The 23,386-nt window shown below is 41.9% G+C and overlaps 1 long non-coding RNA gene across 1 annotated transcript in view; it reads right to left on the reverse strand.

Moving 5' to 3' along the window:
* Nucleotides 1–23,386, reverse strand: part of LOC117282495 — a 149,085-nt gene that overhangs the window by 6,416 nt on the left and 119,283 nt on the right. The window contains exon 2 of the long non-coding RNA XR_004513250.1: nucleotides 12,726–12,827. This is a non-coding gene — a long non-coding RNA (uncharacterized LOC117282495). The remainder of the gene's footprint in view (nucleotides 1–12,725; nucleotides 12,828–23,386) is intronic.

The raw sequence follows: 23,386 nt of genomic DNA on the forward strand, positions 1-23,386 counted from the left end.
TATATGCATGTATGATGTTGATGGGTTTTGCTCTGCATACGAGTCCGTATTTGACTGTGTGTTGTACATGTGATTTGGAGCTTGGCCTTGGGCCGCACTCTATTATTTTAGCCTTTATTTCTATTTCGATTTGTTGTTTGTTTATTAAGGCGGATTATAATAAATATTTATATTAAATGTATAAGTATATAACGTAGATTAAGTACTTGCTGTTTGTTGATAGCCCTGAGGCGTACGTCGTATTTCACTGGCAGTATGTGTCTCAGTAGCGGTGCACTTACAAGACGTCCTTATCGTACTGCTGCTAGCGATCGACTCGCCGTATAATTTTAGAGTCTCTTTTATTACGAAACTTGTGGACGTGCAGAGTAAATCATAGTCAGGTTGACAATTGTGAAATTGTTTCAAATTAGTGCCTATTGGCTGTTGAAACTCTCATAATGCGACCGCTCCAACCGTCTGATTCGTTCGATGAATTTTCCCTGGAGTATGAATGTGTATGTGGCTGTTACCCAGCGACACATCCAGGAACCGTACGATCCCTCAATTTCACAGCTGCAATTGTCAGCCTGTCGCCCTGTTACTGTTTTTTTTAATGTAGAACGTGTAATTCCGGGAGCCGGGATAATTCAACCGTTACAGTGACTAGTTTACAGGCTGGAGGACCGAGAAGTCGGGATTCGATTCCCGGGAGAGGTATGAGATTTATTCTCTTCCTCCATAATGTCAGCCAGTAGTCTATATGGGCATCAGACTGCGATCAGCCTCCAACGGTGTTCCCGCGAACTGGCTGGAACTGGCGCGGAACGGACGTTACATTACTTTCTTATTTTTAAAAAGAAGAAAATAAATAATCTTGAAAGGACATTGGGGTGATAAAGGAGAATAAGAAACACATATATGGTATCAGAAAAAAAATAATCTACGTACTGGACAGAGTAAAATTGGTCTAACTTCAGACACGCACATAAATTGACATATTTAATTAACGCCGTTGTTAAGATTAAGAAATGTAGACATATTTTAAACAAGGAGTTGTGTACAATATTATATTTCAGCATCCTGTTACACTCACACAATATATATGGATAAATACCGTCTTAAGTNTTGTGTGTTTGATATCTCGGACAATGATGGGGATGAATTTTGTTCATCATCATCAGTAATCTGTCAGACGACAGGTCCACAGTCTCTTCCAAAACAATTCATCAACTTAATGCGATCTAGAGCTTTCTCTTTCAAATGACAGTATCCTCTTCTGTCCCCAAGGTCATCCAGCATTTCTTACGCCTTCTTCCTCGTCTTCTTGAATTCTGTTACTTTCGTTAAAATTTATTGTAGTAAGCTACTGTTCCGTTCTTCCCTTACCTACATCCTGACCACTCTCTTGGATGTTTCGTTTATACCCTACCCTGGAAACAGACTAAACAGGTTCCTCCGCAACGTCGGTACCGATGCTACTTGCTAGCCCTCTAAAGCATTATGAGAAATATTTTGCTTTAATATTATGAACCCCTGCATTCTCTCCACAGAATGTATTTATGTGTTCCATATGGTTCTCACAATAAACAGCGATTATTTCCCTAAACAGCATTAACCGGTTGAGCTTTGTAGTGGAGACGTGATGTGTTTCCTGTGAGGTACGGACTGAATTTATATATATTGTGTTCTGCCCACACAGTGTATTTATGTGTTCCGTATGGTTCTCACAATAAACAGCGATTATTTCCCTAAACAGCATTAACCGGTTGGACTTTGCTTTGGTGACCTAATATGTTTCCTGTGAGGTACGGGTTAAATATTTAAGTACTGTATTAATTTAAAATTATGCGACCAGTAAACATTCTAAAAATAATAATTCCGAGTCCCATGAGTACAATAGTTTATAAATCTTACTAACATTACTAAAAAAATATTAGTTGATTAATTAACGACGCTGTAACTATCGAAACTATGATGCGATGATTAATGAATGTGGAGCAATTGATGAAATTACAATTCTGATGGACAAACTGGCATTGGGATTTGGATTACTTCAGTTTACCTTCATAATTCTCATTCCACCGACTGCTCTACATTCTTTAATAATCCGACGTTTTCAATAAAGTCATTGTGTTAAATAGGTGACTTCAAAATATTTGTATAAACACCCAGGCTAGTGAGCATTTTTCAGACCTTGGATAACTCCCGTGTACGAATATTCGGCTTGGTGTGCACCTCCCCTTTTATAGTCTCTCACCCGCGCTAGACGCATCAAAGGATTGAACAGCGGGCTAGAGAAATTAAACAACGAAGCACGCCAGTACTAATGAACAAAGGGGGAGGGGGTATTCTTGTTACACTGGGGCACCAATCCACAATCTATTGCCTTTCCAAGTAGGAACATGACATTGGCTAATAATCCTCTTATCACAAATGAGTATTTTAGCAATATATTAATTTTTTATACATAAAATTTTTAAACCTAAATTTCCATCCCAACTCTGTTTTTTCTAACACGCGCAAAAAGCGTATATTTTATAGCAGTACCTGCGTGATATCCCTATTACAGAAGATTATCCCTGCCGGCTGAATGCCCCTAACCCCTCACCCCTTTATATTGTGGCCCGGACACGCCCATTCGTAACTGCTGGTATATAAATATACATACACACGAAATATGTAATACATAATATACCCCCATGCAGTGTTTCTGTGCAGAAGGTCTCCTACACTCTTCCGTAATTTCGTACATCTCCGGCATGCGTGTCGCATATCTAGCACGGGGCATCGCTTGGAGGCCAGCCACGCTGGAACATAACATCACACCAAACACTCGTAAAACATGTACGCTCAGATGCATTGAAAATGCAGACAGGGGACAGTGGGAAGGGGATCAATACGTCTTCAGCAATATACGTAATGCGTACCAGACGTGTCAGATAAATGTAGAAACGGTACAGGCTGTCGGGGTGAAAGAAAACTCCATTCGGTACTTAATTAAGCACCAGGACATTAAGACATATGGGGAGTAGAAATATGGCTCCACGCATTCTTAGCTTTGGCATTAAATGACGATGAGTGTTAGGTTACAGATCGTGACCGCTCTGTCTCGGGGAAAGTGAACCCGATAACCGCTGGATGACACATTTTATATCAAGAAAATGAAACTGTTGCCACATTAAAGCGTTCATTCAAACATTAAACATTAACATAATTTAACCCTCTGAAGTCCAGCGGAATCTAACACCCACTGTAACATACTGTAACACTACATTCTACTCTACACACAGTGTATTTATGTGTTCCGTAAGATTCTCACAATAAATAGCGATTATTTCTCTAAACAGCATTAACCGGTTGGGCTTTGTAGCGGAGACGTAATGTGTTACTTGTGATGTACGGCCTGGATTTTTTTACACTCTTAAATTATTTAAGGGCGACAAAGTTCTTAGTTTTATTCTGTATTCAAGCAAATGCAGATACAGTCCCCATGTTTCCAGTTGCTACTGCACTCTTCTCAGGCAGCCCTCCCGATTGAAATTTATCAAAATTTATCCCCTTGTTCTAAGAGCCCCCAAATTACGCTTTGCTAACTATACAATTTACCATTAATTAAGAAAAGGAAATTACGCGTTCTCTGTCTCAGAGCAATACTTCTAACTATCCAACTTTCATACTGCCTTTATCAGATGGGCAAACTAGTGAAGCCTGGGAACTTGATAACAAAATTGTTCTCTTTCTTCTCCCCAAAATAAAGTTCTCTCTCTCTTTCTTCATGCCTATTAATGGACAACTTTTCGCGGGAACGGAGTGGTTGTTATACATCTGGGGATACTTTTGTACGTCGAAACTCGACTAATGTATCTGCCAATAACAGTAAATTACGGACCACGTACTGGAGGGAATCATAACACTAAAGTGCAGCTGAAATACTAATGTCTCCCTTCGGACACGCTGGCACGCGCAAGTCATGGACGCGATCGGGTCCCCAGCAACAGCCACACGTATTGTATTAACACGAGAAATTGATTTTAAGCATGACACACGGGACGCTAATTTCTCTCTTGTGGGATCAACAATCCCCAGACTTTGAGTCGGTAGCCGTCTTGTTGCACGCCCCTCGAAACTTGGTACGAATGTTGTGCCACTGCATGGCATCCCAGCGTCTTACTCTATAACTTCGTACTATCAGTGCTAACAACATGGCGGATGTGCGAACTTAACGATGCGTGTCCAACAATAGTGTCACTTACCTCAGCAGATCTCCGGAAAATGTGCAAATTTGTTTCGGATGTTTTTTCCTGCAGAACTAATTTTAACGTCCTTTAGGAATTCAACGGGAAAGATTAGTTACGTAAGCTTTCGTACACTTCTCCCGTAGTCATTTCCAATCATACACTTTACACGCACCAATAGTCAACCTATATGTAGCATATTACACTTCGCTTATTTACATCAATATTACATCAGTATAGACATGATTCTCCGGTTACAGTGGCCGGGCGGTCTAAAGGCACGTCCACATTACTCGTGCTCGTCGGGATACTCGTCTGGCTTTTACTTGTGCCCGTAAATCTTGGTCCACTCTACTTCAGTTGCTCGCCAGGCTTCGGCGCGTGGATCCATATATTTACTCGTAGAGTGTATAGGCTGTAGTCGTATTTTAATTTACTGGCTATAGTTTTTAAATTAAAAACTTAAAATTTGCTTGTCTCGTGACTTGTCATATCGTCCACATTACTCGCGAGCATAGCGAGTCACACGAGCACGAGCACGAGCACGAGCACGAGTAATGCATTCGCGCCTTAAGACATAAACTCTCTTCGCTCGCTCGAACGCTCAAGGGTCATTCCATGTGAAATCATCCAGAGAGGTCGCTCACCATTTTTAAAAAAAATTCAAAATTTGTAACTTATTTCTACATATTGTCACGTTTTGAGTTCGAATCCGGTCAGTCACGAGTATAAGTCTTATCCCACTTCTGATACCAGTTGTCACGTTTTGGGTGTATAACGCGACAAATAACTTCACGCCGTTGTCTGATATAGCGAGTTTATTCCGTTCGCTCGCCTTACACACACTTTACAAACATTTGCACTTGCAGTGTTACAATTACTGCTTACGATATTCCGGCCGACACTGGACTCTCACCTAAAAAAAAATGTTAAACAAAATTGTGATCCGCTCGGTTCTCCCGGTACAGCCGTTTTTATAATGCGAAAAAACGCGTTTTCGGCTCAAATGGAGGTTTGCGTTATCTTCTGTATCTCGATAACTATTGAAGCTAGAGACTCCAATGAAAAACCAATTTGTTCCTCATGATATGGACAATAAATCACAATATTACAAGATTTTACTCAATTCACTTTTCCTAGGTGTAACTAAGCTTGAAACTTACTTATCGATTTTGGGAAAAACGCTATTTTTGACCTTCAGAAACCAATGGGAGGGGGAAAGTGTCAGATCTGTGGTTTCTACCCTTTGTTTTCTCCTACATGGAGAATATAATCACATAGTTTTGAACACCGTGCCTATTTTCCAAAATTTTCCAGGAGCTTCCAAACTTTGCTCTGGGCCCCAAATCGGCCATTTTTAACGTCTCATATCTCTGGTGGGGAAGCTCCGAAAAACTTTAAACTCATAGAAAATAATACTGTATTCCAGAGTAACGTGGAGTTAAAATTACAGCTTTTATTTTCAACTACTAGCGAAGTTGTGGGCACTTTGAATTTTACCAAAAGAAACCAATACCTCAACAATTGGCTTACCTGCATCCAATGGTATTAGTTCTTTGTGTACTCCGATGAATATTTTCCAGTTTGTTTGAAAGTACACGTAGTTCAGTAAGTGTCCACTATCACCAATTCTTCGAAATCATCGGACTTGGATGTTTTATAACACCTGACCATGTTTTCCTCCAGATGGACGACCCGGTGTTTTTCTCTTGCGTGGAGCACAGTTTTGCACTTTTGGAACATGCTTTTTAGAATGATTTCATTTCTTGCAACTTCCTCTTTTGGCACAAAAAATAAACTATTCCTGGGATATTTTCTGTGCAGAATATTTACAGTTCTAGCGGGCACATGATTTGATTAAAATGAGTTCTTTGAAGACTGGCTTTCGCTGCTTGCCTCTTCGTGGTGCTGCCAATGCCGTCACAGGCATTCTTCCTGTGCGAGGTGGCAAAGAAGTTCCATTCTGCTTCAAGTCCGAAGTCTTCATAGTGATGACATAAATTGGACAGATTCTTTTTGTTTTTATATTGGCTTCCAGCGCCATCACTGAAATAAATAACTTTCCTGACTGAAGGCACATTTTCTTTTATATCGGCGATAAGAAATTTTTGGAACACATAAACTGTGGTTCTATCGTGCTTTACATCATCACTGATTATAGACAAGCTTGGACATTTTCTTATAATGTCCGCCTTGTAGTAATACACAAAATGGTGAAGTGTAGCCTGTTGATTTACCCAATGGAAACTTTGAATCTCGTCTTGAACGAGAAACGAACAATTTTCTGCAAAATCTGTAAAATTTAAAGTGCCCACAACTTCGCTATTACTTGAATATCAAAGTTGTAATTTTAACTTCAAGTTACTCTAGAATAGGGCATTATTTGCTATGAATTTCAAAATTTTCGGAGCTTCCCCACCGGAGATATGAGACGTTAAAAATGGCCGATTTGGGGCTCAGAGCAAAGTTTGGAAGCTCCTGGAAATTTTTTTAAAAATAGGTACGGTGTTCAAAACTATGTGATTATATTCTTCATGTAGGAGAAAATAAAGGGTAGAAACCACAGATCTGAAACTTTCCCCTTCCCATTGGTTTTTGAAGGTGAAAAATAGCGGTTTTCTCAAAATCGATAGGTAAGTTTCAAGCTTAATTACACCTAGAGAAAGTGAATTGAGTAAAATCTTGTGTTGATATGATTCATTGTCCATATCATGAAGAACAAATTGTTTTTTCATTGGAGTCTCTAGCGTCAATAGTTATCGAGATACAGAAGATAACGCAAACCTCCATTTGAGCCGAAAACGCGTTTTTCGCATTATAAAAACGGCTGTACCGGGAGAACCGAGCGGATCACAATTATTTTAACATTTTTTTTAGATGTGAAAATATGTAGAAATAAGTGTACAAATTTTGAATTTTTTTAAAAATGGTGAGCGACCTTTCTGGATGATTTCACCTGGAATGACCCTGAAGGCATGGATGTCTGTCTGTGCGTTTTTTCTGTTTGTGTTGATCTCTGTGCAGGTAGCGGCCGTGCCACGGGATGATCACTAGTTCAAGGAGTCCTTGATTATGAAAGTGAAGAGGAGGCCAGGGCCTAACCTAGGGCTGTGAAGCCATTGATGAATGAAGGAATGGACGGACACGATACACTGGAACAAAAGACGGTTGACTCCTTCGTGATCTGCTCCATAACGCAGGCTCATGCAACATGTTAACGCTCGATAATTCGTTGCTACGGTAATCCGACACGGCGTAATTTCAAAACTTTTATCTCACCTTTATATACATGTATACGCGTATAATAATTATGTGAAATAACAACATGTCGGCAGTGTGAAAATTATGCCTAACTTTCGGTCGGATGGCGACAACTAACAAACCATTGCTGGCAGGGGTGTGAAATTCCGTATCAAAATAGCTCACAATCGTACCTATATATATATATATATCATTCGTTTTTGAACAATTACAAATATGGCGACGGTATGAAACTTCGAGATATGGTATAATAAAATTAATGTATACAAAATGTGTAGGTAGGTTAAAAAGTCCTTCACAAAAGCCAAATAAAATAATAGCAATAACAGTGAACAGTTTTGGCTTCTGGGATATATGGCCGTGTAGTCCGTTGCAAGTCAACAGATGTTTGGGAGGAACATGTCGCCTCCAATTTCAAGCTCGAAAAATAAGCCAAGCAAAAAAAGGACAGCATGAAGCAGGTAGCAAGCGACATGTTCCTCGGAAACGTCGGTTGACTTTCAATGAATCACACGGCGTTATATCGTACAAGACAGAAATCTTGATAACCACTGTTGTGAGAATATAAAATCCTAAAACAACAAAGCCATTTGATCTGTAGGACTAGATTTCTGTGCAACAAGAAATAAGGTTGCATGAATTGCGCTCAGAATTCTTTGTATTACTATGCTTTCACCTAAACTCAGGTTCTCTGAATGGTATGTCCACTTCGTGTTTTCCAACTGAAAATTTTATATGCATTTTTCATTTCGTGTCTTATATCCACATGTCTCGCTTTATTATTATGGAAACTTCTAAGAATATTTGGTAAAGTGGAACATCATTTAAATCCTGAAATTCATATGAATATTTAAAATGTCAGCTCCCACCCCACAGAAAACACACCGTGTCTCACCAACAGATACAGGCGGTTTAATGCTGTTTAGGGAAACAATAGTAGTTTTTGTTGGAATCACAGGAATCACACAAATATACTATGTGGGCTTATGGAGACTTTAACGTCAATGCAGGTTATACGTATAGTAACTAATGTGATTTATACCGTTAGCCGGAAGTTTCTGTTATTGTGAACTCAGTTATACAGGGTGTTCTAAATTAATCGTGTCAAGTACTTTGGTTCTAATGTCATCACCTACAGCACGCCCTTTCGAGAAATTTATGGCAATGGTTCTTCTAGTATATAGAGCTTCTCAGACCTTAAAATGACGCAATCTTCTTCGTAGAGAAACACGTATCTTTACTCTTCTCAATGGTTACAGGTTACGAGATTTTTATTCGTTACACGCTGTTTGAACTCCACTGTAATAGAACTTTATTAATATTCTCTTCACGTCATGGCAGTCTCGAATCTGTGGCATTTTTACGCGGGATTATTGATAGTATCATTTCGTGAGGGAGAACATGACGTCAGAGGTGGCATAAACCTTGATTTATAGTAATTCCAACCACCAGGGGTCGACAAACATTGGCTCAGCTCACTAGTGAGAGACACAGAACAGGTAACTCTCGATATTCATACATGAGACTTGCTAGGTTCGAATTTAGGCCGAAACATCGGTTATTGTGACTGAAATCTATCGTGGTTTCCTCACATGCTGGGACAGCGCATAAATTAGGCCACAACAAATTCTCTTCCAATTAATTATTCACTAATAATCTTACCATCGACGCTATATAGTCTACGGTACTGACAGAATCGTAAAATAAACAGCAGAAAGATAAAAATGGCTACCTTCCAGACATTTCTCCCCAAGACATGTGGCACCTACCCGTGATGCTTTATTTTTTCCGTATTAACTAACTAACCGACACATAACACGCAGAGGATACAAAATATATATCACCTATGTACAGCATGTCCCAGGAGAAATATGTCAGTATTCTGGGAGGCCATAGTACCGGCCATTCTAAGCAAAAAGTGTATATGTACGTGTGTCCTATCCCTAAAGATTTCCGGGATAGAGCTATTTCACTGTACAGTTCCAAAATTGTTGAGAACAAAGAGTTATTACGCAGTGTTTCTAATACCGGTATTTATTGTTCAAGTAACAAAGTTGGTACAGTTTTTTTTTCCTTGGCACTACAACCCCAGTGGGCCTACATGAACTTCTCCATTCACTTCGGTTTTTCTAGACTCCTTGGGCGGGTAATCAGCTCGTCGCAAGGCCTCTACCTGTACACAAATACAGACAAACGCACACACACAAACTAAACATCCATGCCCTGAGTGGGATTCGAACCCACGATCCCGGTTTCCAAGCGAGCGAAGACAGTACGTGCCTTAGGCCGCTCGGCTACCGTGACCGGCTGTTGGTACAGTTTACCTTGTATAATACATTTTCGAAAATTCCACCGTCAACATCAATTCACTTTGAAACTCGTGTGAGGACATGGCGTGTTTCTCGTCCGTACAGCGTACAGTGTACTGTGTACAGTGAAATAGCCCTATCTCGGAAACCGTTCGGAATAGGACACACGTACATATACAAATTTTTTGCTTAGAATGGCCGATACTATGACCTTCCAGTACAGTGACCTTTCCTCCTGGGACATACTGTATAACACGTGTAGGCATATAAGTCACCATTTGGTATTCAAATTTGATGTTCGACGTAAAAAAGAATGTAAAAATATATAGGAAAACACAGCAGAAGCAATTATACATCAGTGCTTAATGTTCTTGCTCAAGTATTTAATGAAATAAGCTGAAACATTTTAAGTATTTACACATATAAGCTCAAACAGCTGTTTGTACTCCTACGCAAAATTATATTTTAACTATATATATGTATATTAACACAGACCTATAAATTTCGGTTGGAGGAAAATCCGTTTGTTTATTATAGAGAATAAGAGACTATGGTAATCTTCGTGTGTTCCGAAAACCACTGTTCGCTGTCCGGGAACCTCCGCGTGTGTTCCACACAATACTGCTGATTGTTACATTTAAATTTAGACTACTTATCCACAGCGTAGTAATTACTGTCTAATTTTTCCAGGAAGCCTTAAGATTTTTAGCAAGAAATTTGTTAAATACAAAATATGTTATGTACTCTACAAATTTTGTTCGAAATGTTTTTCTCTCCGATACAGTCATCGAGTAATAATGGATACATTCGTAGGGATTAATGTCAAGTGTCCTTTATCTTCATATGATTTTAACTGCAATTTGAACACGTGGACAAATTTAAGTGAAACATCGAAGTATCAAATTTCATGAAAATTCTTTCAGAGGATCTCGCGCTGTTTCAAGCGCACAGACAGACGGACGGATGTAGCGAATTTCATAGGCTATTCGCAGAATTGCGAGCGGGCCTACGGAGTTAGCGGGGTGGGGGGATGCGGGGTCTTTTGGAACCCAAGGCAAGAGAGAAGCGTCCTCTTCTATTTCGTTTTTATTGCCCTCTTCATCTTTTTCTTGCATTTTTCTTCTTCTATCTTCCTCTCGCTCCTCTCTTTCATCTCTGACTTCTCCAGTTCTTCCTATGTTTCTCCTCTTCCCTTCCTCATACTCTTCTTATTATTATTATTCTCATATTCCTCCATTGCTTCTCCTTCTTCTATTCTTATCCCTCTTTTCCTACACTCCTTTGCTCCCATTTTTCATTAGACCATCATTCCCCCCTATTCCTTCTTTCTCTCCTCTTCTCTTATTTTTCATTTGCCCTTCCTTCTCTTTCCCTTCTTCTCCTGTTACTTCTTTCCTTCTCCTGCTTCTCCTTCTATTCCTCCTCTTTCTATCCTGCTATATTTACTTGCTCCCATTCCTTCATTTCGTCCTCTTCTCCTATTCTTTCTTTGCCTCTCTTAGTCTTTTCCTGTCATTCCTTTCCTTCTCATGCTTGTCCTTCTATTCCTAATCTTTCTTTCCTTCCATTTTTACTTTGTTCCTAAATCTTTCCCTCTCCTCTTTCTCCTACCCTTTTCCTGTTTTTCCTTTCCTGCTCCTTCTCTCCATATTCCACCTCTTACTCCAGCGTTTCTTCTTGTGCTGTTCCTTTCCTCACTTCTCTCCCTCCTTATTCTCCCTCTACAGTGTCCTGACCTCCGCAAGTGTGCGTGCAGGCTCTGAAAGTGCTGACCAATAAATCGAAGCTTTTTCCGTCCGTTTCTCTCTGTCCTCTGATCATTTCCCAACAGATGAGTTGGTTTGTCAAGCCCTGCGCATTCATTTCTGCTCCCGTTTGTTCTAGCTTCGTGACACTGCGGTATAAAATAGTGCCATCATCAGGGACATGATCCGTAAGCCGAGATTATACCCCCCCCATTATTCCATCAGCTATAAGCACGGCTTTTCATTCATATAATATGACGTAATGTAGGTCATGGTACTGATAAATTTCAGTATCAAAGCCGTAATTAAAATATATGGACGTGAGACGTGCACTGCTGAAAATCACCTGACCCCACAAAATGTGATCTATAACAATTAACATGGGTTATCTTTTCACCATTATACGCCGAAGAATGTGCCCCATGAAAGAGGCAGTTTCTACTGCAGTAATCTGTCGATGTTTCTAGAATTAGAAGAGTGCAATAGCGTTCTGAAAATGTACTACTATTTAACTTTATAAACATGTAAAATTACAATAATACTATTTACATACATACATTTCTGCCGATTAAGGTGGCCGCGCGATCTAACGCATGAAATGTCTTCGCTCGCTCGAACGCTGGAATCGTGAGTTCGAACCCCACCCAAGGTATTAACGTCTATGTGTATGTTTATTCTGTGTTTATGTTGTCCTGTGTGTAGGTAGCAGCCTTTCCACGGGCTGATCCCCCATCCAAGGAGTCCTACCGTCTGTATAAAATGATTACAAACTGAAGAAGAGGCCAGGACACGAAAAGGGCTGTAGAGCCATTGATTTAATCACTGAATTAAAAAACATACTCACTTTTGTGACGTTATTTCAATTATGAGTTCTATTTAGCAAAAATTTTGTTATAGTATACAGTGCACACTAATCAGAGAGATTAGCAGAAGGGCTTATCAGTGAAATAATCAACACTACGGTGAATAATTCTCTTATAATAAAAAAACAAACATTCTGTTCACACGCAACTACTCACTATAAGGTGACGTCAAGTTCTCATATATACTGAATGAATAAAAACGATCAGTGATTATACACTATAAAACAAAAGTAAATAGGTTTACATGCATAGGAATATGTTTATAGGCGTCTTACTGCATAAAGCTGCTCATGATTCTGAACATTTACTGTGTGAGACTTACATACGTACATGGCTACTTGAACCCGCTCAGAAAGGTTCGTTCTATTGACACGAGAGTCGCTGCTGCAGTCCCCAGGCGCGAAGTTTAGGACCGACATGTTCTCTCGCATCCTGAGGAAGAGAAGAACATCAGTGAAACATGTAAGCACTTTTATGGACTGCCTGGAAGTAAAATGATGTTACAAGAGATATTTTAAAGCGGTTCATTTTCATGCATATTACTCCCGATCGATCTGTAAACGGTATTCCGTATCGGAAACTTCCTGATGCTTGATAGGACACCGGTGCTATCAGAAAGCACTTTGAACTGAATTTTTATGCTTCTGCCGTCAACTTCAATGGTCGATCGACATATACAGAAACGGAATCAGCAACCGTAGAGTTTAATCATTTAATTCAAAAGGACAGCCTTCGAGACGCGGATTCTTGTCGTGTTTCTGGGTGGGTGGTATGCTGCGTTGTCTGTCATACAACATGTTCGGACCTTATAAGGTCATCATCAGGTAGATTTCATACACGGTTGCAGCATTGCATTTCTTCTTTACTTTATTATTCGATTATCATCCGATGAGAGCATGTGGTTTTTCAATTGATCTAATACTTCCAGCCGCACTATGGCCCTGGGGTGGACTCATCCTCTAAAAGAAACGAGTAACAGGAAACTTCTTGGGGGTAAAGGGCATCCGGCCGGAGCGTAAGGCTGACAACCTCACCGCGATCTGTGAGCCGATTTTCTAGAAAATGTGGGAGCCTCAACGTCTCACAACACTATGGGCCTCCACGGCCTGTTACAGGGATAGCTTTACCTTTTTTATTCGATGATCATGTTAAAATTTGGTTAAAATTAGTTTCAGTTATTGTTGAATCTGGTTAAAATTATTTTAAAATTCTTAAATTTTATTTTCTATGAAGAATTTCGTCTTCTGAAATGTGGCGCCGTTTAGATCTCGTGTGAACCAACGTTTCGGAGGAATGTATCGCCTTCATTTTCAGGGTAGAAAAATCAGCGAGCGAGGAACCAGAGTGAACAGGTGGCTAGCAGACTGAAGATAGAGGCGGCACGTTCCTCGGAAACGTTGGTTCACACAAGATCTACAAGGAGCCACATCCCAAAAACGGCCTTCTTCATAATCACCGTTGTTAAAACCTCAAATCTTACACGTATTTTCTATCTTTACTTTTCCGTTGTTTCTGTGGCGTGGATTGTGTCTGTGCTTAGCGATTCTTGTTTCACTTTTGACCAGTTATGTTGTTGATGTTTAGCATGAAATAGATTTGTGTGGATTTAACGTGAATTGTGGGAGGCTACTCTTAAGTAAAAACTATACATCAGTCACAGAAAGACGCCCAGAAGACCGACCGTCTGCACATTTCCCTCGAAAAGTCACGCTTCCTCCTGCAGCGTATTTCTCTAAATTCCCCTTCAGCCGTCTAGCCCAGCGTTACACAAATTGGACGTGGCAGCCTCGTATGTGTGTGTGTTGGGAGGGGATGAAGCTTTCCCCGGAAGCCGAGACAAAAACGAACCGATTTCGAAGAAAATGAATTAGTCCTAATTGATGATTTACTGAAATTGGTAAATCACTTTTTGACTTATCTTTATGTAAAGGGGCAATAAATATTTTACCCACACCGAGAACGTGCGGTAGCGTAGATGGTTGAGGCACTACGTTACAAGCCGGAAGGCCATGGATCCGATTGCCGACGAGGTCACTGGATTTTTCAATTGACCTAATCCTTCCAGCAGGAATGAATGAATGTATAAGGGGTAGGCCTTCTCGGCCCTTGCACCGCGACCTACAGTGCGGAATATGGCCCTGGGGTCGACTCAGCCTCTAACAGAAAATACTACAAGGATTCTTCCTGGGGGTAAATTTTCACTTAGTGGGGGGTGGAGTCCAAGAGGGTCCACTCGGCACGGCGGCCACTGATTAGCCTATTGTACCTGCCCCGGATGATTATGACGATGGAGAATTTGGTGGAATGAAGACTGGCAGGGGAAACCGAAGTACTCGGAGAAAACCAGACCCAGCGCCACTTTGTCCACCACAAATCCCACTTGACCAGACCCGGGATCGAACCCGAACCGCCGCGGTGGGAAGCCAACGACTAACCGCTTGAGCTATGGCGTGGCCTCTTCCTGGGAGTAAAATGCGGCCGGCCGAGGCTTAAAGCTGACAACCTCACCGCCAACTCTTAGCCGATTGTCTAGAAAATTTGGGGGCCTCGACGTCTCACAAGCCTATGGGTCTCCACGTCCTGTTACAGGGATAGCTTTACCTTTATTAGCCGTATTGAGTAAGCCTCCGACTAAGAGATTTTGGAGGGGGGCACTTGGCTTCGTCTTCGACCCTGAAGATGGAGGCAATATGTTCCTAAGTAAGGTCTGTGACCTTTGAGAAGACTTCACAACGGCATATCCGAATAAGCAGTACAGTCCATGATCACAGCAATGATGACCTTAAATCTAACGATTTTCTATCGTCTCTTAGACTCAATCTTCCTTCGGGAACGCTGTCCTAAGTAGAATCTCGACCAAATTTAATCTAATTTCATCCAGTTCATATGGTGCACTTCTGTTACTGTTTCCATCCTATTTCGTGATCAGAACATAAAAAAATTTGGGGGGGGGGACATAATCAGCCCCTTGTATGTAAGGGCAGCATCTAAGTGGGGTGTTAGGGCGGCTTAGGAACAAGCAATTTAGATGTCACGACTATTTTCACCCTCCATAATTTACGTGCCATTTACTTAAAGTAACGAGACTCGCATTCCCTGTCAGCGAAGCTATACCATCACGGTCATTGGATAGAAGATATGAAACTTAAATAATAGGACTGAATAGGAGATATGACAGTCAAATAACCAGAATGACAACGTAAATTGGATAGGTAAATGTAAAGGTAAAACTATTTCTGTAATAGGCTGTGAAGGACCATAGGGTTGTCAAACGTTGAGGCTAGACACTCGGCGGTAAGGTTGTCAGCCTTACGCGCCGGCCGATTTTACCCTCAGGAAGAATCCTGGTACTATTTTCTGTTAGAGGCTGAGTCGACCCCAGGACCGTAGTGCGGCTGGAAGGATTAGGTCAATTGAAAAAAGTCCATCTCATCGGGATTCGAACCCATGACCTCCAGACTTGTAGCATAGTGCCTCAACCAACTACGATACCGCCTGCCCCCAAATTGGATAGGAGTAACAGTTAAATATCTGAATCCACACGATAAACTATATAAGAGACATGATAGTTATTTGCCCGCGCTGAGTACAACGGATAGAAGGCGACAGCTGAGTAACCGGATTAGTAAGATATGAGATGGCACTTAAATAACCGGAGTGATGTGGGTGGACAGGAGATATGACAACTGGCCTCAGTATGACGAAAAGCGCATGGTAAAGGGAACCGACGGGCCGGTCACGGTAGCCGAGTGGTCTAAGGAGTGCATTGTCTTCGCTCGTTCGGAAGCCGGGATCGTGGGTTCGAATCCCACTCAGGGCATGGATGTTTGTGTGCGTTTTACTGTGTTTCTGACCACCCGCCCAAGTAGCTCTACCGAACGTGTAAGATCTAGAAAAACAGAAGTGAACGGAGAAGTTCATGGAGGCAGGCCTAGGCCCACTGGGGCTGTAGTGTCAGGGGGGGGGAAAGGGAACCGACAATGTGACTTGCGTTATTTTGGGGCACGATACTCTAAATTCGACCACGAAACCAGATACGCATTCCCTGCTTCGTTTGAACCGTTATATACTTACTTATGTACGGTTTATTTATCGGCTCAGTGCTTCAGACTCTATAGCGTCGAATAATGAATGGAAAGGACTGAGAAGGAAGCCTCAGTGGTTTAATTTCAGGTAGTATCATAAAATTTATGCAGAGGGATCTAGGAAAACCATGACAAACTCAGACAGGACATACGATCCCCCGGCCGAGATCTGAACTGAGACCTCTCGAATAGGGAGCCGAATGCTATCCAGTCGAACGCGACTTTCGGTTTTTAACATTTCTCCATACATACCTCCATTTTAGAGCCATCTATGTATGTGCGTGTGTGTAAGGGGTGGGCCATAAAAACCGGCCCTTGCAGTGCGACCTTCAATGATCTATTGTGCTTCTTTTGGATTAACCCTTTATTATTCCTACTTCGAATGAAATGTAGGACTTTATTTATGGGGGCATCATAATAGTCATTTGGTTCCATGAAGATGGTCCCAGGTGATGAAATTTTAAATAAGCTATGTCCTCACACTCACACAGGATATGTGTGACTGATTCATCTTCTTGTAGGCACCTTTCACAGGTTCGGCCATCTATCAGTCCCCGTTTGAAAAGGTGTCTGGAGCCATCTACAGAGAAATGTTAAAATATTTCGTGTGAAGTCTTGATGCAAACAAAGGACACTCGAATTTAGAGCAAGTTTAATGGTACTATTTTCTGGAATGGGACGCCATGTAGTCCAGTAGAAGTTCACCGATGTTTCGGAGGAAAGTACTGTTCTATATTTAAGGTTGAAAATATGCTAAGCTAGAAGAAAACTTACTCAATTTGTTGAATGCTTCTTGATCGTTGCTTGGTTGATTTTCAAACCTAGAGTGCATTCCTCTGAAACGTCGGTGAACTTCTATCGGATTTCACGGCGTCACATCTTATAATTATTACTTTTCATAGTCACGACTGGGAGAGTAACAGATACAAATTATGACAATACTTTGACGCATACACAAAAATGGCAAATTTTGTTGAGGTAAAGGTGAACTATTGCCGATCACAGTGGCCGCGGGGTCTAAAACATGAACCGCCTTCGCCCGCTCGAACGTTGGGATCTCGAATCCCACTCGAGGCATGGATGTGTGTGTGTGTTTATCCTGTGTGTAGGTAGCGGCCTTGCGACAGGCTGATCTCCCGTCCAAGGAGTTCTACCGACTGTGTATATATTAAGAGACTGATAGAGCGGCCGATGTCCACAAGGGCTTTACAGCCACAGATAGACAAAGGTGAAGTTACTCCTGGACTTTAATTAATTAAGCACCATGTTATGAAGACGTATGGGGTAGTGGAGAAATAGTTATAACATTATTAACGTCGTCACTATGAGGAGGAATACTCTATTAAGATTGAAATATTAGGAAATTTCTAGAAAACTGTCAGTCTGATATTCGCCAAACTGATTAAGTAAGAACACGGAGAAAGTGAGAAACAATGGGGCGTCTTCTTTTATTCGTGCTCGAGTTTATTTGAACTGAGAAATCGGAAGTTTCTGTACAGTTGGATGCCCTGTAATCACCCAAAAAATTTCCTTCCCCATCAAATTTTAATACGCTTAGTTCTCGCTTTGCCTTCAAAAAGGCAGAAAGCTGAGTTCAATGGAAACTGCAATAAAACCGAAGTTGCAACCATCAAACTCTCATCGTGAGCATTAATTATAACTTTCTTCTGCGAACAATGGGACCGGCTGCTTCCTGGGGACACAGTGATGTCATTTCCTCTCCTGATTAGATGCATTCTGGCAATTCCACTAAACCGGAAGGGCTCAGTTGGTATCTACGCTACGGGATGGACAAACAAGGTATCCGGGATTGATTCCTGGCAGGATAAAGGACACTGCTCTTCCATACAATAACTATACCGCCTCTGGGGCCCACCTAACCTCTATCCTCGGTGGCAGAGAGGCCGGGGAGTGAAACTGGCCACTCACGTCCATCTGGCGGCGAGGTTAAGAATGTGTACAGCTACACCTCTACTCCTACACACGTCTTCGTGTCTTGATGCTGGATTAAGAAAGGGGTATATATATATAAAGCTATCCGTGTAACAGACCGTGGAGTCCCATAGGGTTGTGAGACGTCGAGGTTCCCGACATTTTCTAGACAGGCAGCTCACAGATGGCGGTGAAGTTGACAGTCTTACGCGCCAGTCGTCCTTTACCCCCCAGGAGGATTCCTGGTACTCATCTTTTGTTAGAGTGTGAGTCGACCCCAGGGTCATACTGAGGATGGAAAGATTAGATAAATTGAAAAAATCCACCTCATCGGGACTCGAACCCGCGACCTTCTGGCTTGTAGTATAGTGCCTCAATCAACTACGATGCCGCGTGCTCCCGATGCTTAATTACGTTGAGGCACTTAATCTTTACCAATTCCAGAGGAAAATACCTACATGCAATGGTAGTTTCAGCGTGTTATGCTCCGTAATGAAGTTGTAGGTGAAGATGGGAGGATAATATTAAAATTTAAATGAATTTGAATTAGAATATGGACGAGTGGCGGACTCTGGTGAACACAATAATTAACTAAAAGATTCCATGTGAGTAGATTGTGGCCTTCTGGACAGAGGCGTCGTGAAGTTTGATTATTTACGTTTTCAGTATCTCAGAGTACATAGGACGTAACTTGAAAGGGTAAAGAGAGAAGAGGTTGTGGTTTAATCTGAAATATTTTTTTTTCGTTTTTCTGAAGGGGCTGAGAAAAGAACTAAAACTCTCACTCTACGAGCCAAGATCTGAACCCGGTACCCCATGAGTACGAACCCGCAGTGATAAATGTGCGGTTTCACGAAATCAAAAGTTTCCTAGGCGTTCTGCGCCTTCCCATCACATGTGCAACGCTTGTAGTCTAAATTAAAGGCTGCACGCTCGCACAGTAGGAGGTACAGACCGCTAATGAGTTGTCCTGTGTTGGAACATATGTAACTTATTTTACTATGCAAATTTTGGCTAGGCCTACTTCTCTTCTCTGCACTTCTGAATCAGCAGCTCACACTGCCTCACTGCGAATGTTATTTAAATACATGGAAGCAAGAACACGGATCAGGAGAACAGAAGGGTTCAAATCCAAGGAGCAATGGCAGAACGCAAGAAAATGTATGTATACACCCGTTGCTAAACGATGACTCTGTAAACAGCGATTGTTTCTGGGCAACGGCTCTGTAAACACGTTCCCGTTGCTCTGCAGCAGATTTTTTTATTGCTAGTGGGGTGGGACTAAGTCCCTTGTACTGCGGCCACTTCTGGCCTATTGTACCAGCCCCAAATAATAGGTTAGGGTGATTGTGGAGCAATTGGTTGAATGAAGATTGGCAGAGGAAACCGAAGTACTCGGAGAAAACCTGCCCCCGCGCCACTTTATCCACCACAAATCCCACTTGACCAGACCCGGGATCGAAACCGGGCCGCCGCGTTGGGAAGCCAGCGGCTAACCGCTTGAGCTATGGCGCGGCCCAAAGCCGATTCTTAATAATGCAAGAGTTGAAATACAACAATGGAAATTGGGTATTTCTACGTGGTACATGCCGAGGAGTTATCTTAAAGACAATTGGGGCGACCCAGTGAGTTCTGTATGGGAGTCTGTGATGACAGGACTTGGGCCGGAGACAAAGAAGTAGCTATTGTTGGAGCCGTTACCAGGAAACGTCTAGTAACAGAGTAAGAACACTAGATTTTGTGCTCTAGTGAATTGTAAAGTGTTGAAATAGGGATAGTGTTATAGTTATTTGTAGTTACGACCTGTAAGTGGTCAATAAATCTATTCACCTCGTCTATAGTCACCTCTGCGCGTGTCAATATAAAGAAAACTGGGACAGGATGGTAAGAAAAGAGGAGAGTGAAAAGGAAACAAATTTAGATGATATAGTAATTCCTGCGGGGGTGGGCAGTGTGATTTGTATTATTAAAACAGAAAGTTCTTGGAGGAATTGCCTAGTCTCTTAACATGGAAAGGACTGCACAGAAAAAAAAAATAGCTTGGAAATATAGACATCCAGATGAACTCTTAAGCCTTCTAACAAAAATTAGGGGGGTAGGGTTAAAAAGAAAACAGACAGGCAGCAGGGCTATCTCACATGCCTCCTTTTTTTCAAAATCAGGAAAGTGGGTTAAAATGATGTGTAAGATGTGGGTTCTGTAGTACATAAGTGACGACTTAAGCTTGAGGTCGGACCGTTGGACCTGGGAGTCGAACTCAGGCCTCCAAAAAGTAAATTGCAACAGACCTAACAAAGTGTTCACTTGTGTTTAGAGGCGCGTAGCAACAACTAAATTGTTCGCAGTGAAATGTGCGTTCTCGTGTTTTGTAATATAAAATTTTATGCCTAATACAGAAATGAATCCTGAGAACAAAAAATTGGTGAATTTTTTTTTTGAAGAGGAAGGTGTTCTGGGATGACACCGTGTAGTTTGGTAAATATTGATCAACGTTTCGGAGTAATCTGTTGTCTCTATCCTGAGCATGGGGGCAACAGCTTCGTATGAAACGGCGGTATAAATGTACCAAACTACACGGCTTCACATTCCAGACGGCCTAAATCACAATAATCATGGCGTTTAGAGCATCATACCTCAATTTTTTTTGGCTGTTTACAGTTCTGCCAGCTGCTAACTACCTGGCGTCCAATAGTAGGATTGCACGTGAATATTCAATTTGAAACAATTTGAAAGGAAATGGTAGGTTCACAAGCGAAGTACTAGCCATATACTTGTCTGGGTGATTCTAAATTACTGTCGGGATTTCCATTTACAGGCCACGGAAACCACGAGATAATTCAGAAGCTCCCTCTATTTTCCCAGAAGGACCGAGGTAATATTTCCAGATGATCTGGAAATACCAAGCACGTGGCCTAATCTGCAGTAATGCCTCGTGATTTGACAGAAGTGACTAACGAAAACAATGATAAAACTCAGTGAGGATAGTCGTGGTGCACGCGGTAGCGTAATTGATTTAGGCACTTTGCTACAAACCGGAAGGTCGCAGGTTCGGTTCCCGATGTCATTGCATTTTTAATTTGACCTAATCTTTCCAGTCGCACTATGGCATTTGGTTTAACTCAGCCTCTAACAGAAATGATTACCAGGAATATTCCTGGAGGTAAAGGACGGCCGGCGCGTAAGGCTGACATCCTCACCGCTGTCAGCCGATTGTCTGGAAAATGTGGAAGCCTCGACGTCTCACAGCCCTATGGGCTTCCACGGCCGGTTACAGGGATAGCTTTACCATTTCACCTTACCTTTCTTGTGAGGACAGTCGGCTTAAGGACCGGGAGTTGAACCCGGAAGCCATCAAACGGGAAACAGGAGTGCCAACCGATGAACCGCGACATCCCTTTGTGTTCACTCAAGCACTAAGTCAAGAAGTCGTACAGGGAGGAGTAGGTTCATAGTTGTGGGTATTATTAACTTCGGCGCTGGACGGTAGCTGGAGTCACGATGTGATTGAATTACCCTTGGGGTAAGAGACCCTGGTACAAATTGGTTAGGAGTCTGGCTGGGAATGGGAGTGCTGTACATTTTTAAAATATTATTAAAAATAAAAAAGGACACTCAAAGTACTTTGGCCATTAGTGGAAATATCGTCAGCACGAAGCGGCAGCCAAAGATATGAACAGTCGTGTGGAGTTGCTTTTGACGTGTAACTCATGCAAGTTGTTACGATTGAGAGGGAAGATATCAAAGGAAATGAGAGTTGGTAGGTACGAGTGCTGCTCCCTACCTTCGTTCCTAGGAAACTCACATAATGAACACATGAAGGAAGACATACATCACATAGACTTCATAACAACCATCTGTTGTGGCACAAACGGTATAGCATTCACAACCCGAACAACCCCTTAACATCGTCATCTCTAGCACTCCCTGACGAAATGATTCTTCCCCGTTTCACGCAAAGGGACAATATAAAACCTCTGTAACCCATGTAGGGTGTGAAGTTCTCAAAGCGGTGGTTGTGAAAATTTTTTCTCCGAAAAGTCGGTTGACTATCAACAGCCGACACAGCGTTATATTCCAGACCATAGAGCTAATTTATGTCCCTGTGTTTAATCAAACACCAAATCATGAAGGCGTATAGAGCAGTGGAAGTATTTTTTTTCCTTGGCACTACAGCCCCAGTGGGCCTAGGCCTACCTCCATGAACTCCGTTCATTTCGGTTTTTCTAGATCTTACACATACGGTAGGACTCCTTGGGCGAGTGATTAGCTCGTCGGAAGGCCTCTACCTGTAGACAAACACAGAAACACGCATACAAACATCCATGCCCTGAGTGGGATTCGAACCCACGATCCCGGCTTCCGAGCGAGCGAAGACAGTGCATGCCTTAGGCAGTGGAAGTATAGTTCCATGTATTCTTATAGGTTAACCTTGGCATTCGCTTACGCCCAGACTTCTTTACTGTTGAGTAAAAGCACCCGACACCCATCGGATAGGAGGCTGGGTGGGCCCCAGAGCCGGTCTGGACCCTGTCGAGAGGAAGAGAGTCCGTACGGATTCAAATTACTATTCGGTTGCATAACCCGTAGCGTAGTCACTATACTGACTGAGCTATCCTGGTTTCTGTCAAAGAATCATCAGTACCAGCAACATCTAGAACTCCTACGTGTAGTTTTACATGAGGTTTCCGGATTCAAATTCAAAATCACAATTGGTCCTTCCAACTTTTGCATGGTCTATATTCCCCCCTTCCACTGGGCGGTGTATTCTCGTAAAATCATTTTGCCCAAAACTTATTTCATCCATTCTTCCTAGGCGGTGGAACCAGTGCGATATGTATAACTGATTAACTTCATGGACCCGAGCCCTTCTTGAGAAGTTGCAAGTTACTCAAGAAGTTCACAACATTTTATGGAACCCGAAGGTTCATTTCCGTGTTCACAACAGCCCTCTACTGGTCCCCATCCTAAGCCAGA

This window comes from Cryptotermes secundus, unplaced genomic scaffold, assembly GCF_002891405.2.
Source record: "Cryptotermes secundus unplaced genomic scaffold, Csec_1.0 scaffold66, whole genome shotgun sequence".
Taxonomy (NCBI): Eukaryota; Metazoa; Arthropoda; class Insecta; order Blattodea; family Kalotermitidae; genus Cryptotermes; species Cryptotermes secundus.